Here is a 17,965-nt window from a genome sequence, read left to right as displayed (position 1 = left end):
GCAGAGCTCGCCGAGGCGCAGGCGCGCGGAAGAGCCCACCCAGTGCGCTTCATGTGGCGCGAGTAACCAGGGGAGGCTGCGGCTCGGGCATGCCGGGACTTGTAGTTCTCCTGGAAGAGGCAGCCGCCTTGCAATCGGTGCGCGGAGTCTGAGCGAGCCCAGCCTAGGGATTCGGTTTCTTGTTGTGACTATTGCCTGAGCCTTTCGGAGAGTTCGGTATTGTTCGTAGAGCTATGCTAGTCTGCTTATAGAGTGAATTGGGGGCCATTTCTCCTGAGATAGGCAGGTAGGTGAGACAGTAATATGAAACCGGCGTGCTGTTTCCCCCTGTCTCTGAGGTATTCTAGTATTTGAGGAATTCTAAGTCGGAACTGGAGACGTGCGCCTCACTAGAAGGTTTTACTTCGTGAGACATTTAACGTATTAACTTTTTACTTGGAAGACAGGAAACCGAAAGCCTTCTCCCCCTGTCTCTCCAGAGGTGGCCTGAGGAAAGAAGGCATTCCCTGAGGAGAAACGGACCGGCGAGAGAGGCTCCGGAAGCCTCAAAACAGCCATGCCTCGCTTAATGACAGATACATGTTGAGAAGTGTGTGATTCGGCAATTTCCTCGTCGTGGAACATCATCACACAACGAAATGGGCTACAATGTCCCTGTGGGACCACCACCGTGTGTCTTGTCGGACCTGGACAGAAACTTCGTTAGGTGGCGCAGGACTGTACTTGTTTATGAAGTCGCCGCTTGACTGCACAGGGTGCACCTGCAGTTCCCTTTGGGGCATAATAGTTAACTAACGTTTAGGGTGATCTCACTCTGTCGGTGCTCTCCAGATCACCCAGAACTCCTCTGGGGCTGGACAAATTGGGTTTATTGACTCCTTGCAAGGAGGGAGGCACCTGTAGGAAACAGCAGGACATCTCAGGGACAGTGTTAGAAAGGATTTACAGTTTGGGCTTCTCAGGTAATTTGTGGTAGAGTTCAGGAGGCTGGGCTTCTCTCCGAATTGGATGTTTATCAGAAGGTGGGTGTAATTCTGTGACTGGGTATTTTAATAATTCTTCCATAAAAAGGGAGAAGATCCGAGTGAGACTAAAGCTCTGATTGGTGAAGAAGCAATACTCCTTCATATGACAGATGATAAGGGAATATTTAGTCATTTTTTGTGGTTGAAACAAGGCTTTTTTGTTTGTATTCAAATATGATTACAGAGTGGGGTTTTTTTGTTTTGTTTTGTTTGGATTCATTGTGATCATAGAGTAGCCTTGTCAGATGTTGGTGTTCCGTGAAATTATTTAATTCAACAGGTCAGCATATGCTAGGTGATGGTGCCAGCCTACTCCCCAACCCCACTATCAGGGGCTGCTTTTTCCTCATTATGTTCCATATTATGTAATATATGATCTCTGCTTTAGTTTCAAAACAACTGGTGTTTGATAATCAAACATTTAGTATAAATATTTAGCACTCCCCACTGTATACTTATCTCTAATCTAAGCATAGCTGGTTCTTGCCTCCAAGGACCTACTAGTTTAGTGAGATGGATATTTTACTAACCCTTTTTTCAGATTAGGAAACTGCTTTTGTTGCATTGAATAATTGGTTTAAAGTCATATACAGTCAGCAAAACAGGAAATCTGGGAATCCAAGTCCAGACAATCTGATACTGGTAACTGTCCCTTTATCACTTTAAGAATATGAATTCCTAAGGACCCTAAATTGCTGCCACTAAATCTCAGTTATCATCTTCAGCTACTGATATCTGTACATATTACAATTTCTCAACAGCAGTGCTACTGACATTTTGGACCAACAATTCTGTATTATGGGGTCATGGTCTATGCACTGTAGGACATTTGGCTGCATCTGTGGCTTCTATTCATGGATTCTAATAGGATCTCCCTCTACTAATAACAACCAAAAAATACCTCCACGGGCTGGGGATGTGGCTCAAGCGGTAGCGCACATGGTCTGGCATGCGTGCGGCCCGGGTTCGATCCTCAGCACCACATACAAACAATGATGTTGTGTCCGCCAAAAACTGAAAAATAAATATTAAAATTCTCTCTTCTCTCTCTCTCTCTCTCTCTCTCTCTCTCTCTCTTAAAAAAAAAAATACCTCCACGCATTGCCAAGTGTCCCCTGAAGGACAAAGTCATCTCTGGTTGAGAAGCACTGGCATATGCCTTTTATCTCTTCCTGGGTCTTCGAAATAAAACAAACATTTGAGACCTGACAGTCCCCAAATAACTTTGAATGGGGAGGCCTTGAAGAGGAGACCAGGACACTGTGTACTAAGTTCTTGAAAAGTCTAGGAAATTTTCTTCATTTTCTAGGAAAATGAAGACAGAGAAGGGAGAAACAAATCAAGTGGAAAATGCAAAGGGAGAACTGAGAAGGGATAAAGATGGAGAAAAGGAACTCGAGGAATGTAGCCTTACTTCACTCAGTTCACATTAGCAAAGTTATTTCACACTAACAAAAACACACTAAGGGAGTCCTATTTGGAAAATGCTGGTATACTTAGCAAAGAGTCTTGATCAATTTGTGAAAGTATTTCTTTTTCTTTACAGCATGGTACCAGCTATAACCTCCTTGAACTGGCTACTTGAAAGAAGTCTTCCTTCAGCGATATCACTTCTTCTAAGGTAGTAGTTTATGTTCCAGGAAAAGTCAAGATTCCCTAGTGAGCTGGCCATTGTCACAAAGCTATGATAGCTAAGTTTTTTTCAGGTTTTCTAAGAGCTAGATTCTACTCAGCATTATCACAAATAATCACTTTTATTTTCATAACTTCTTTCATGTAGGAATTTTTACAAAGCATATGATGTTTATTAATTTTCATCTCATACCTGTGAAGGAAATCATTTTGATTTTCCTATTTTATAGATACAGAAGCCAAAATATGGAGTCCACAAAAAAATAGTGATAAATCTGGAAACAGCCTACAGGGATCTTCACTCTGGATCATTCTTTATGTTTAGCACCACCCCAGATCTTCAGCTACCTAATAGTAAGCTAAAGATGATAATACTTCAATTGAATGCTAAATTATGTTTAAAGCCAATATTTTATTGGCTTTAAAATATTCCATAGTCTCTTCATTTGACCTGTAAAATAGCAGGCCTATAGAGACTTTGACTTAAAACAATAGTGACAGTACTTGAACTAGTACCCAGATCTCATGATTCTTAGTCTAGTATACTTTTCACTTGGTAATACTTAGCTTACAGAAAAAATAATTAAGACAGAAACTCTAATACACATAGTAATACACATAATAATAATAACTCTAATACACATAGTAATACACAAAACTCTAATACACATACCAGACTTATCCAACCATTTGAGTACTTCATTACATAGGGGTCTTAAAAAGTTAGTTTTAGGGCTGGGTCTGGGGCTCAGCAGTAGAGCACTTGTCTAGCACGTGCAAGGCCCTGGGTTCGATCCTCAGCACCACATCTAAATAAATAAAATAAAGGTATTGTGTCCAGCTACAACTAAAAAATATATATGTTTTTTAAAAAGTTACCTTTAGTGAGGAAAAGAAAGTCATAGTAGGGTTGGGGTTGTGGCTCAGTGGTAGAGCACTTGACTAGCATGTATGAGGCACTGGGTTCGATTCTCAGAACCACATATAAATAAATAAATAGAATAAAGGTCCGTTGACAACTAAAAAGTATTTTTAAAAAGACATAGTATTTATTAATGAAAAGCAACTAGTAACTACAAAATTAAATTTATATTTGGGTTGATGTAGTAGACTTCAGAAGGTGCAGTGAGTCTTCCCCTAAAGAAGTCTTGCATAGGGTTAGCCTTTGAGAAATAGATTAATAGGAATAAATTCTTAATTATCAAATTTAGTAATATGTGAAAATGATAAAATTGTCTTTAAAAATGTGTCACTGAGGAGATTCAGGAATCACCAATTCTAAGAAAGTTGCCCAGGAAATACTATATTTCATAGCATCATTATGTTAATAATTCCCAAATCTGTATTTCCAATCCAGACCTCTCCTCTGAGTTCTAGCCGCACATAATGCCTACTTTGAATTTGGTTGTCTTACAGAGGTTTAAAAAGAATTTTATTATTTTCCACATTAAATTTTCCTCACATCAGTTAATGGCAATGTTCTCTGCTCAGTTGCTTGTATTAGAAACCCAGGAGTTACCCTCAATTCTTTCCTTTCCTTTACTTTTGTCCTCTTTCCTTTCCTTTACCTTTGTCCTCCAATCCATTATCGAGTATTAATAAATCTGAAATTCAAACAACTTATCTCTGTCTCCAATACCACTAGCCTAATCTAAGTGATTGTCATATTTTTCTTGGATACTGTAATATTTTCCTTTTGTCCCTTCACAACACTTATCACAGTTTGTTTAATTTACTGATCTGCTATTTACTTGTGATTTTCTTAATCTTATATTACTACTAGACTATACAGAAATTCTTTGAGAATAGGTACAGAGTCTGTCTTGTTCACTCTAATAATCCCAGCATCTAGCAGAGGACCTAGCTCATCATAGGAAATTAATAAATACTTTAGAATATTTGTTGAATTAATCAATGAAAATTTAATAGTCCAGAATTATAGCATGATTCTTATGGTGAAATAGTTGAAGTTGAGGACTTTATTTAATCAAACCTGGTAAAATTGACTGAAACTACCTACCATAATTAAAATCAATTGTATTATAGTATATTTGAAAGTGTGTGTTGAAATTAAAACTATACACCTGGAATCCAGAAAGAGAGGAAACACTCAGGATTTGGTCATGTTTTCCATCCAGCATGTTCAGGATTGAGAAATTATGAACCCAAAGAATATTGTTAAGTTAGTTATTAGAGAGGTACACTTATTCTAGAGCATAGATCATTTCTTATGCTTTACCTGTGACCTGAATTAAATAGACCTTAATAACATCAACCTCCTTTTTTCTGATCATTCCCAAGTAGTGTTTTGATTATCAACTTAGATTCCTTGGTACCTTCATACTGGGAAAGAAATGATTTAGACAACAAACGTAAATATTCTTGTCACTGGAAAAATGCATTTCACATTAGAACATAATTCTGTGAGGACAGAAAATTGATCATCACAGTTACATCCTCGCTCTTTATAGAACTATGCTGAGCACAAAGCAGATTTTTTTTTTTTTTGGTAGGTACTAGGGATTGAACCCAGGGCACTTAATCACTGGGCCACATCCCCCCAAAGTAGATTCTTTATAAGTACTTGGTGAATGAATGAATGTGTATTAGTAAATTAGGATTATATTTTATACCACAGTCTCTTATGCATTTTTTATTGTGAGTCAGTCTTCAAGTATTTTTTATTGTAAGTCAGTCTTCAAGTGTTCTGTACTACATGCATTATGAAAATTAGGTTTCTGATTTTGGAGGCCAAATATGAGATCCTGAACTCTGGTATTCCACCTAAAGGTCCTTGAGATTATTTGGTTAGCCAGTTTACCTCCTCCTTTGGTATCTTGTAACTCCAGTTCATCGTCTTTAGCCCATAAAGTTTTTTAAATAAAAAGAAATCTAATTGTGTTGTTCTCCTGATTAAAAATCAATTAATTCTGTTACCTTCCGAATAATAGCTAGCCCAAGTCTCTCTCAATGTCCACCTCCCCTTACAATTTTACTATCTATCTTTCTTACCGTTCCCCATTCACAGATGCTAAGTTCTAGCTGCACTGTATCCCTTAATATTTCATGAACATGCTGTGCTCCTTAATTTTTTCCATACTATTTCCGCTGGCTAGAATGTCTTTGCCTGCTTTTTCCATCTGATGAACTCCTATCATCCTTTAAAATCCAGCTAGATGTTACTTTTGAAGAACGCTTTGATTTCATTCTTGTTTTCTCTCTACTACTCTATCACAGTCCTTACCATATCATGGGTAGCTGTCTTTGAGGTCATGGAGGGCAGGATCTGTGTCTTACTCAACTTTCTGTGCTTTTCCAACACCTAGCACATGTTTGTGAAAGCAAAACCTATATGAAGTGAGAGATAGGAGCACTAATAACTAACTTGCCAACAGACTTAGCTTTTTGAGCACAACCTCCTTCCCAAGGGAGGATGGGAAATTTCCGAGCTATATTCTGTTTGGAATAATAGAGTGTGAACACAGTCAGGAAAGAAATGTGTTTTACATATTCCCTTTATGATTCACTATAAAAGGAGGTAATAACATTCTTCTTGACATCAGCAGGCTCTCAAAGGAGTGATTCATTGTACCTTGTACATACTCAGTACTGTGGATTGTCACTGTTTTTAAAAATGTTTTGGATTCTCACTATTAATTGCTAATCTTTCCCCCTTGCTCTCGAAAGACATTGTAATATCAACATCCCGCACAGTGCCTAATACTTATTAGGAGCTCAATAAATGTTTATTGAAAGACTTATGAATTAATAAAACAAAAATGAAACTTTCCCCTGTCTCCTGTCAGATAATTTAAGCCTTCCCTCTTAAAATGTTTTTATATTCCAGTTCCTCTTTATAGCGTTTTCCTTTTTGTTGGGAAGCGGGGACTCCGTAATGAACTCAGGGGCACTCAACCACTGAGCCACATCCCCAGCCATATTTTGTATTTTATTTAGAGACAGGGTCTCACTGAGTTGCTTAGCACCTTACTTTTGCTGAGGCTGGCTTTTAATTCGCAATCCTCCTGCCTCAGCCTCCCAAGCCAGTGGGATTACAGGTGTATGCCAACATACCATATAGCCTTTTCCTTTTAAAAATATTTTTATTGGTGTGTAATAATTATACAGAATAATGAGTTTCATTGTGGCATATTTGTATATGCACAAACCATAATTTGATCAATTTCATTCCCCAGAACCTTCTCTTGCCCTCCCCTCCTTTCTCTCCCTGACTCCCTTCCTTTATCTTACTGATCTCCTTTCTATTTTCATAAGATCCCCTTTTTTCTCTCCAGCTTCCACTTTTATGAGAGGAAACATGACCTTTGACTTTCTGAATCTGGCATATTTCACTTAAAAATGCTTTCCAGTTCCATCCATTTTCTTGCAAATGATATAATTTCATTCTTTTTAAAATTTTTTTTGTAGTTGTAGATGGACAGAATGCCTTTATTTTAATGAAATTATATCTGAGCTACAGTCCCAGCCCAGATATAATTTCATTCTTATTTATGGTTTTATAACCTTTTATAATCAACTTAGCCTATTATAATATTACCCTTTTCTGTTGTCATTTAATACTTATTGGATAAATATTGGATAAACATTTAGCCTATTCTATTTTGCATTGTTGTTTATTTTAAAATGCATTTTCCTTTCTTCTAAGCAAGATTTTAAGATTCCTTTTAAAAATTTTTTCTTCTTTTCATGTTTTTAAAAATTTCTCAGGTTAGTGGCTTGGTGGTAGAGTGCTTGCCTAGCACATGTGAGGCACTGGGTTCCATCCTCAGCACCACATAAAAATAAATAAATAAAATAAAGTTAGGTCCATCTATAACTAAAGATATTTTAAAAAATTTCTCAGTTTAAAAATTCTTGAGAGGCCATGTATTAAAATTATGCCTCATACAATGTCTTAAATCTGGTAGAATCTGGGCTGGGGTTATGGCTCAGTGGTAGAGCACTTGCCTAGCATGCATGAGACACAGCATCACATAAAAAACTAAATAAGCAAAATAAAGGTATTGTGTCCATCTACAACTAAAAATATTTTTTTTAAAAATCTAGTAGGAGGGCTGGGTTGTGGCTCAGTGGTAGCGTACTTGCCTGGCATGTGTGAGACACTGGGTTTAATTCTCAGCACCGCATAAAAATAAATAAAGGTCTATCAACATGAAAAAAATATTTTTAAAAATCTAGTAGGATCTTTTTTTAAAAAAATGGACACAATATCTTTATTTTATTCATTTATTTATATGCATTGCTGAGAATTGAACCCAGTGCCTCACACATGCTAGGCAAGCACACTACCACTGAGCCACAACCGCAGCCCTAGTAAGAGCTTAATATTATAAATTATTGGTGAAGTTACCCAGGGTTACTTAGTATCTTGGCATCTCAAAACCACAGTGAGATACCACCTTATGCTGATTAGAATGGCTACTGTAAAAACAAAAGCAAAAGATCCACACACCCAAATATGACAGATGTTTTAAGGATGTGGAGAAATTGGAACCTTTGTGCACAGTTGGTAGGAATGTAAAATGGTACAACCATTGTGAAAAACAGCATGACAGTTCCTCAAAAAAAATTTTTTTTTAGTTGTTGATAGACCTTTATTTTATTTATTCATATGTGGTGCTGAGAATCGAACCCATCACCTCACACATGCCAGGCAAGTGCACTACCGCTGAGCCACAACCCCAGTCCACTCAAAAAATTTTAAATACAATAACCACATGATCCAACAATTCTACTTTTAGGTTTATATTCAAGAGAATTGAAAACTGAGTATTTAAGAGGTATTTATTTGGACACCCAAGTTCATAGCAACATTATTCACAATAGCCAAGAAGTAGAAACAATCCAAGTGCTCATTACCATATGGATAAGCAAAATGTGGTATATACATACAGTGGAATATCATTTAGCCTTAAAAAGGAAGGAAATTATGACAGATACTATACTATGGATAAAGCTTGAGGACATTATGCTAAGTGAAATAAGTAAGTCATAAAATGACAATATTATATTATCCCACTTGTACGAGGTATCTATAATAGTAAAATTTATAGAAAAAGAAAGTAGAATGACGGTTGCCAAGGACTGATAGCAGTAGTGAAAGGGATATTGTTGTTTAATGAGCACAGAATTTCAGCTTTGCAAGATTAAAAGAATTCTGGAAATTGGTTGCAAACAATGTAAATGTACTTAACTGTACACAACTTAAAAATGGTTAAAAATGGTATGGTACATGTATTTTTCCACAATTTTCTTTTTAAAAGGATACTGAACAGGACTTCAAAAGGCCATGATTAGAGTTCTTGATTATTCCTTGACGACTAGTAAATCCTGAGCAAGTTTCTTCTTTACTCAGTGTCCCTGTTCCTTTATCTTTAATCAGGACAGTAAAGCCTGCCAACTCTGGGTGTGTATGAGACTCATATAAAAAACAAAACAATTCTTAGGACAATGTTTTGATTAGGACTTTTCCCAGTATTCCAGTGTCCCATGTCTCTTGATATTTATTACTAGTTTCGCGTCTTATTTCATAACAAAATGTTCTTGAAGATGTCTCAGCAATAGCTTGTTACCACCTCAAAGGATTTGTACGCTGAACCCTTTCAATTTGGGTTGTTCACCTTATAATTCGGCTCCAGGAAAGCAGCAAATAAACATCTTTTACGAGGCCTATTAATGATGTAAGATGCTAATTATCCATGTGGTTTAGCATTAACTGAGGAAATACAGCTCAAGATTTTCATGTTAATATAAGGATGCTAGTCCAAAATTGGGGACTAAAAGGGAATAATATCTGTTGAGTACCATTAAGTGTCAGGCCCACAGCACTGTCTCATTTGATATTCAGAGCAGACTTTTCAGGTTAATAATATTTTACCTATTTTATAAAAGGAGAAAATAAAGCTCAGAAAGGTGAAGTCAACAGGTTCAGATATGTATGATTCTGATATCCATACTTCTTCTACTATAGAAGTTTTGAGGAGTTATACTGCTCCTCAAAATATTTTTGACTATACTTATATAATGTAGTCTATGATAAATGATATGCATTTGATGTATATTTGTACATTTGTATCAATTATCTTTCTTCATCAAACAAGTAAAAGAGACTGTGTAGATGTCGCGACCCCTCGCCGGCAAGGGAAAACACGACACAGGATTCTTCTTTCAGCAGTTTATTCAGGCCTTGAGTCATGTATCATCTTCTAGCGCCCGCCCCCGACACACCCAAGCACAGCTTAATAAAGCCCCCCGCATCCCAATCCTAAGCCGCCACGTGGATCTCTCTCATAGGGTGATAAGGGATTGCGCGCCAACTCTCCATAAAAGGAGTTGTTTATCACAGGCCACAGTGGAAGCCGGCGCCATCTTCTAATGGTGGCCACGGTCTATAAGAATGGCTTACCACATGTAGAGATGGTTATTATCATTTTGTAGATGAAGTAACAAGTAGTAAGAAAATTTAACATCAAGCAACTAATAAATAATAACAGAACTTAGACAGAGGTTCTGCAGTTCTCAGACTCTTGCTTTTCTAAATCAACCTTATGGGAACAAAATTTTTTCTCTGCATTTTCTGATTCTGACTTTTTGGTGTTTTTTGGTAGCAAAGGATTATTGATTATTCCTTGACGACTAGTAAATCCTGAGCAAGTTTCTTCTTTACTCAGTGTCCCTGTTCCTTTATCTTTAATCAGGACAGTAAAGCCTGCCAACTCTGGCTGTGCATGAACAGAATAAACATATGTTTATCCCTGTTCACATCCCCAAATCAGTAAAATGATGGGGAACAAATATTTTTAAAATTACTAGCCTATTAGGACAAAGAGAGTAAAAAAAAAAGAGGATAAGAGCCAATGGAGGACATCAACACATAGAAAATAGAAAGCCGCAGTTGAGCTGAGTAAACTGAGTTCTAAATGTTTTCAGAGGGGTATACCAAGAACATACTAAGAAGAGACAAGCAGCTTCATATTGTAGAATACTAGAATGTCAGGAATTGGAGGGTGCAAATGTTTCAGAGACAGAGGTTGATATGAAGGGTGGAAAAGAGGGGGATTGGCCAAAAGCCTTTATAGGAATAGGAAGTTAAACTATCAGTTTTCTTCCTCTATCCTACTTACTTTCCTTCCATTTCCCAATAGAACCCTGGACATTTTTCTGTGAAAAAAAAAAAAAAAATCAAACTAGAGAAGCGTCAGACTCTGAGATACCAGCATGCTAAGGATAATAGCCAATGAAGCCAAGGTAGGAGGAAACTATGCAGAAAACAGAGGTTAGACGAATTGTCTACATATTGAACAATGAAACTTACCCTTACCCTCTTGCTACATTTTGCTCTAAGAAAGCTGATAGCAAGGATTATATTCCCCAGATAGGATATCAGAGATAATTTTAGTAGGAACTTAAAATTGAATAACCCCAGAGAGAACTTCTATAGCTACTGATAGTTGAGGGTCCCTTAAAAAGCACCTGCGTCCCCACTTTATTATTCTACAAGGAAACTCACCAAGTGACAAATTCTTCTATTAACACAAAGCTTCCAAATAATTATTTGGTGACTCACTCTTAAATACAGAAGAGACAGCAAAGGATTACCAGATACTTAATATATATCAAGAAAAATAACATCAAATAGAAATGGCAAAGAAAAAAGAAACCCAAGGAAACAGACAAGGAGAAGAATATTTTTTTAAACAAAGCATTCTCTGAGAGCTAGTAGAAAATAATGCATCCATAAGGTAAGGGCAAGATGCTCCAACAGAAACAGAGAATAAGTAATAGCTCTGGGAAATTACAAATGTAGTAGCAAAAATATATTTATTTTTAAATATATTCATTCAAGTCTTAATATATAAATTTGAGAAAAATCTCTCAGAAAATAGAACAAAAGAACAGAAATAGAAAACAAAAGAAGATAATGAAAGGGTTAATTCATAGGTCCAACATTAAATTAATCAGAGTTCTAGAACTAGGGAATAAATGGAGGGAAGGAAATTATTAAAGAAACAACTGAGAACATGTCTGATAACTGAAGAACATGAGTTTCCAGACTGGCAGAGCCTGCTGAGTGCTCACGATATTGAAGAAAAAAAGATGACAACAACAAACACTATGACACATCATCATAAAATGTCAAAACACAAGAGATAAAGAGAAGATAAAAGCAACTTGGTGGTTGGGGAAAACAAAGGAGCAGGGAAAAGCAAATAGATTACCTGAAAAAAGAGTAGTTACTAAGAGTTACATATTTCTCACCAGTAATACTGGTGGCTAGAAGACAATGAAGCGATGCTTTCAAAATTGAGGGGAAATGATTTTCAACCTAGAACTCTGCTAAGCTACATTATCAATCAAATATGAGGGATGAATAAAGATCTTTTCAGGCATGCAGTGAACAAAAATTTGCCTCCCTCACATACACATAATTTCTCTCAGGAAGCCACTAAAGGATGTGATCTACTAAAATAAGTTTTTAAAAGATGTAGGTTTTAGGGAACACATCAATGTCGGAAAGAAGCAAAAGAAGTTCCAACATGGCAGCTCTACAGTCAGCCTAGCAAGGGACAGACAAATTGGAAGATGGAGTACTCTGGGGGTTGGAGGGCGCATTCCAGTGAACCTGATAGAATGCCTGTCATATTTGTGTTGAAAATAGTTTAGGCATCTTTATATTTCTATTGGAGGATCTGGAAGAATTAATGATGATGACATACAAAATCTGGCAAATAAAAAACTGAGGCAATTATTAATTTCAAGAACAAAAAATTCTATAAGAAAGGAAATTTAATCACAATAATGACTGATGGATTCAGAGTAAACCATACTTATAAAACCATCGCAAGGTTAACAGGAAACATTGATTTAATAAAAAAATCTTTGATATTAGATCTTATTTAACATTTATAAACCAATAGAGCAATAGAAATGTTTTATTTGGTAAATATTGGTAAAAATTAAAAAAAGAAAGTAAGGGGCTGAAGTTGTGGCTCAGCAGTAGACTGCTCACCTAGCACGTATGAGGCCCTGGGTTCGATCTTCAGCACCACATAAAAATAAATTAATTAATACAATGAAGGTATTGTGTACAAAAATATTTTTAAAAATAAATTTTTTTTTTAAAAAAGAAGGAAGTGGAAGAGTTTTGGAGGGTGTTTCAGATTTGGGGAAGATCACTGCTTTTGCCCCCACCTTTTAAAATTTGTGCATGCATTTTTGTGAGTAAGGTTATATGTGTATAGGTATGGTAAATATACTCCTGCTGTTTTTTTGTTATGAACCTCGTAGTGCCATGGGTCTTGCCTTTCCTTTCCTTTCTCTTTCTTTTTTTCTCTCTCTTTTTCCTCTTCCTCCTTCCTTTTTTTTTTAAATCATGTGACTTTTTAAAGTATTTACAATAAGGCTGGGATATAGCTCAGTGGTAGAGTGCTTATCTAGCATATGACAGGCCATGAGTTCATTCCCCAGTATGCAAAAAAAAAAAAAGTTTGTACAAGTATTATCTTGATAAATATTTAAAATATCAGAAAGAGGCAGCAGGAGGAGAAGAATATCTTAAGTGTCCATCCAGACCATTAATTTTAAAAAAATGATATAAACTTTCTTTAAAGAGAAATGGGGGTAGAATATTAGAAGTTTACAACCACAGATATCCAAGAACAATAAACCATAATTATGCCATTTTCTTTGAGAAATCGCATTTAGTTTGGGGTGTCACAGGTGCTGTCATCCTCCCAAAATGAGAGAAACAAAATGCAATGTTAGAGTGCTGCTGTTTTCTGAGTTTTAATCATTCTTATTGGCTGAATGTGGGGGGGCGGTAGGAGAGAGAATTAAATGAATGTCATAGATATTACAAAATTTCAATGAGATGTTTTCCTCAAGGCAGTGTCTTGAGACTGTCTTATATTTGGAATTGCAATAATTTAGGTTTAAGTCCCTTTCTACTACTTATTGGCTCTGTGACCTTAGCTGTATTGTCTCTGGCCCTCCCATTTCTTGTGTTTACCCCAGAAGCTAAATTGCAATTAATAATATCCAAAAAGAACTCCTGTGTGCTAAATCCCTTTCAATAGCAAATACGCCCCAATGTACTCAACTAGGGATGATTATGTTTTCTCAATTAAACTACAAGAACTTTAAAAGTAACAACTCTACCTTTGCCTCTGAAATTTCCCACGTATCATATCATATTCCTGTTGTCTGTTTCTCACAGGCATCAATTAAATGTTTCCAGAGATATATTGACTAGTATTTTGAGGAGAGTGATTGCCATTAAATTTTCCCCTTTTAGAAATGACAAAAAGTTATATATGCCCCTGGAAAATTCTGTTTTTGAATACAGGTCAATTCAACATTAGATGAGGTAATATCTGCAGCTTATGGAATGTCAGACAAAGAGTTCAGGATATACATGCTTCAGATGATCTGGAGTCTCAAGGAAGACATTATACAGCAAATTCAGACAATGAAAGATCACTTTGACAATGAATTACATAAACAAATCCAAGAAGCAAAAGATCAACTCTATAGGGAGATAGAGAATATAAAAAACAAACAAACAGAAATCCTGGAAATGCAGGAAACAATAAACCAAATTAAAAACTCAAATGAGAGTATTACCAGCAGAGTAGAACACTTAGAAGATAGAACTTCAGACAATGAAGACAAAGTTTTTCAACTTGAAAAGAACATAGACAGCTCAGCGAGAATGTTAAGAAATCATGAGCAGAACATCCAAGAATTATGGGATAACATAAAGAAACCAAACCTAAGAGGTATTGGGATACAAGAGGGTATAGAGGTCCAAACCAAGGGAATGAGCAATCTGTTCAATGAAATAATACTAGAAAACTTCCCAGACTTAAAGAATGAAAAAGAAATCCAAATACTAGAAGCCTACAAAATCATAAGAGATCCACACCAAGACACATAATAATGAAGATGCCCAACATACAGAATAAGGAGAGAATCTTAAAAGCCACAAGAGAGAGGAAGCAGATTACATTTAGGGGTAAACCAATCAGGATAACTGCTGATCTTTCAACAAAGACTCTGAAAGCTAGAAGATCCAGGAACAACATATTTCAAATGCTGGAAGAAAAAGGGTTCCAACCAAGAATCATGGATCCAGCAAAATTAAGCTTCAGGATTGAAGATGAAANCATTTATACACAATGGAGTATTACTCAGCACTAAAAAATGACAAAATCATGGAATTTGCAGGGAAATGGATGGCATTAGAGCAGTTTATGCTAAGTGAAGCTAGCCAATCCCTAAAAAACAAATGCCAAATGTCTTCTTTGATATAAGGAGAGCAACTGAAAACAGAGCAGGGAGGAAGAGCATGAGAAAAAGATTAACATTAAACAGGGATGAGAGGTGGGAGGGAAAGGGAGAGAGAAGGGAAATTGCATGGAAATGGAAGGAGACCCTCATTGTTATACAAAATTACATATAAAAGGATGTGAGGGGAAAGGGAAAAAAAATCAAGGGATTGAGAAATGAATTACAGTAGATGGGGTAGAGAGAGAAGATGGGAGGGGAGGGGAGGGGGGATAGTAGAGGATAGGAAAGATAGCAGAATACAACAGTCATTAGTATGGCAATATGTAAAAACGTGGATGTGTAACTGATGTGATTCTGCAATCTGTATACGGGGTAAAAATGGGAGTTCATAACCCACTTGACTCAAATGTATGAAATATGATATGTCAAGAGCTTTGTAATGTTTTGAACAACCAATTAAAAAAAAAAAAGAAAATTCTGTTTTTGTTGTTAAACTGATGATTGAGTTGGAGCTAAAAAAAAAAAAAAGTCTATTTCATCCCAAAGAAAGAATGTCTTAATGATTCGTATTTTTTATAAAATATTTTTATGTATATTTTTTAGTTGCAGATGAACACACAGTATCTTTATTTATTTTTATGTGTTGCTGAGGATCGAACTCAGTGCCTCACGCATGAGAGGCAAGCGCTTTACCACTGAGCTACAGTCTCAAGCCCCCAATGATTTGTATTTTTATTCAAAGTATAGACAGAGTAAATCTGTGGCATAAAGTGCCCCCCACATTTGGAAAATTTGATTCTTATTCTTACTTTTATCCATGTTCTTACAAAATGTGGAGTAGAATCTATGAGCCATCTAAACAAAATGATAGCATGGAAAGACAAAGCCTGCTGAGGGGTACATAAGTAAGAGATTTTGTGATCTTGATAAATATAAACAGTGTGAGACAATGTGTTCACCAATACCTAGAGAACTGCAGATCACCTTTGGAAATTTAAAATACACTTTACTACAATAAAAATGCCCTCTAAAAGGGAGTCTTAATTTATAGAACTTACTTGTCTGGTTGTTTAATATGTTTTAGAGCATGGCAATTTATCAACTAACGCTATATTATTATAGCTAACATTTAAATTTAATATTTTAATATTTAAATTTAATATTTTAGTTGTAGATGAACATGATACCTTTATTTTTATTTATTTATTTTTATGTGGCACTAAGGATTGAGCCCAGTGCCTCACACGTACTAGGCAAGCACTCTACCACTGAGCTACAACTCCAGCCCTGTAGCTAGTACTTGAGTGTTTCCTTTTTAAACACCTTGCTAAGCTCTTTAATACATCATCTTATTTTCCTATCATAAGCAACCCTGTAAATTAGGTATTGGAATTATCTCTGCATTACAAATAGAAAAATGGGCTCAAAGATACTAAGTAATATCATACTCCAGATGTAATTTGAGCAGATAATAGATGCCTTATTTAAAATATGACAACTCCCCCTGCACCCTGCTTCTTTTCCTTATCCTTGTCCTTCTTTTCTTCTTCTTCATGTGAGAAATCAAAACCAAGGCTTTATGCATGCAAGACAAGCTCTCAAGCACTGAGCCACATCCCTAGCCCTTGTTTCTTTTGGTAGTAGCTATATCATAACACCAGTTAATTCTCTGAAAAAAATTTTGATGTGCTTCTGTTACCATTTTAGCTATATCCCCCATCTTTGTTTTAAAAAATTAACTGTGTAGACACAAGTTATATGACTTTCTCAAATTTGTTGATAAAAATATTGAAGTGATATGGCCAAGTATGGCCCATTATTATACCTTTGTCTAGGTTCCTAGACATCCAATCAACTATGCAGGCAACTGCAAATTCATTTCATTTTACTTCTTCAGTGGCACCCTGTTGAGAGCCACAGCCGAAGGGGCCCCAGCAAACTTTCAGACTGCCAGCTGGCTCACAAGGGCCCCAGCAACATCTAGCTGATTGGCTCCTCTGCGGTGATGCTCATTGGGCTGTTTCCCCGCCCTTTCAGACTGCCAGCTGATGATTGGCTCACAGCGGCCCCAGCAACATCTAGCTGATTGGCTCCTCTTTGGTGATGCTCATTGGGCTGTTTCCCTGCCCTTTCAGACCACGGAGTTGCTCATTGGGGGACTTTTTTGGCTCCACCCATGTGACCCAGCCAACTGGCCTCAAGAACAGGAGGATTGTGGGAGGTGGTGAGGCTTGTGGTTGAGGGAGAGGCTTGTGGGAAGCCGGTGGTGGCAGTTGGGGCTCTGAGGGGTTTTCCTGAGGAGCTGTTTTGTTTGGCGTGTGTGGTTCTAAAAATAAAGTTAGTTTCTTTTGACAAGTGGCTCCTGATTGTGCCCAGCCAGACTGCGGCATTTGGTGGCTCACACGGGGAGCGACTGAGGGTAAGTGAGAAGGTAAACTGCTCGCCCCTGAGGGCAGGGCGAGAGGATGGGTAGCCATTTTAAGATTCCTCTTTTGTTTTGCTTCACTTTTGTTTTAAGTTGCCTGTCCCTGGAGATGAGTGAGACGGAAGAAAAACCGCTCACATCTGAGGAAAAACTATTTGCGTCTGAAGAACAGATAGGAAGAAAGGCTATAATATTTTTTGTTGTTCCATTTTTATTTCATTCTATCTCAGTTTTGTTTGGTGTTATCTTGTTGGGTTGTATTATAGTAGAAATACGGGATCAGAAATTAGTAAAAAACAAACTGAAAGAGTGTTAAGTAAATTGTTAGAGGAAGGAGGCATCTCAGTAAAATCAAGAACAATCAGGGCATACGTTGATACAATACAAAAATGTAGCCCATGGCTTTTTAAGGAGGAGTTGTTAAATATATCACAATGGAACCATCATGGTGAAGATTTAAAAAGAATAGAAAAGAAAAGCCCAGGGACTCTGCCAGTTGGCACATTGCCATTGTGGACGTTCATATCTTGTTTGCTTAGTCCAAAGCCTTCAGTTCAGACAATGGTAGAGGAAG

General features: G+C 36.8%; 1 long non-coding RNA gene across 3 annotated transcripts; it reads left to right on the top strand.

Annotated features, from left to right (window-relative positions):
* Nucleotides 1-32: 32 nt before the first annotated feature.
* On the top strand, nucleotides 33-12,593 carry LOC107138801. Of its 3 annotated transcripts, none has more exons than XR_007350474.1 (4): nucleotides 33-1,022; nucleotides 2,572-2,646; nucleotides 2,888-3,011; nucleotides 10,823-12,593. It is a non-coding gene; the product is annotated as an uncharacterized LOC107138801 (long non-coding RNA). The 3 variants fall into 3 exon arrangements; XR_007350473.1 differs by lacking the exon at nucleotides 10,823-12,593 and having other exon boundaries at nucleotides 33-286; nucleotides 480-1,022; nucleotides 2,888-3,498; XR_001503047.2 differs by lacking the exon at nucleotides 10,823-12,593 and having other exon boundaries at nucleotides 2,888-3,498.
* Nucleotides 12,594-17,965: the final 5,372 nt, after the last annotated feature.

Source organism: Marmota marmota, unplaced genomic scaffold (genome assembly GCF_001458135.2).
Source record: "Marmota marmota marmota unplaced genomic scaffold, marMar, whole genome shotgun sequence".
Classification (NCBI taxonomy): Eukaryota; Metazoa; Chordata; class Mammalia; order Rodentia; family Sciuridae; genus Marmota; species Marmota marmota.
Note: the sequence above shows the minus strand (reverse complement) of the source record. Positions and strands in the feature narration are given on the sequence as shown.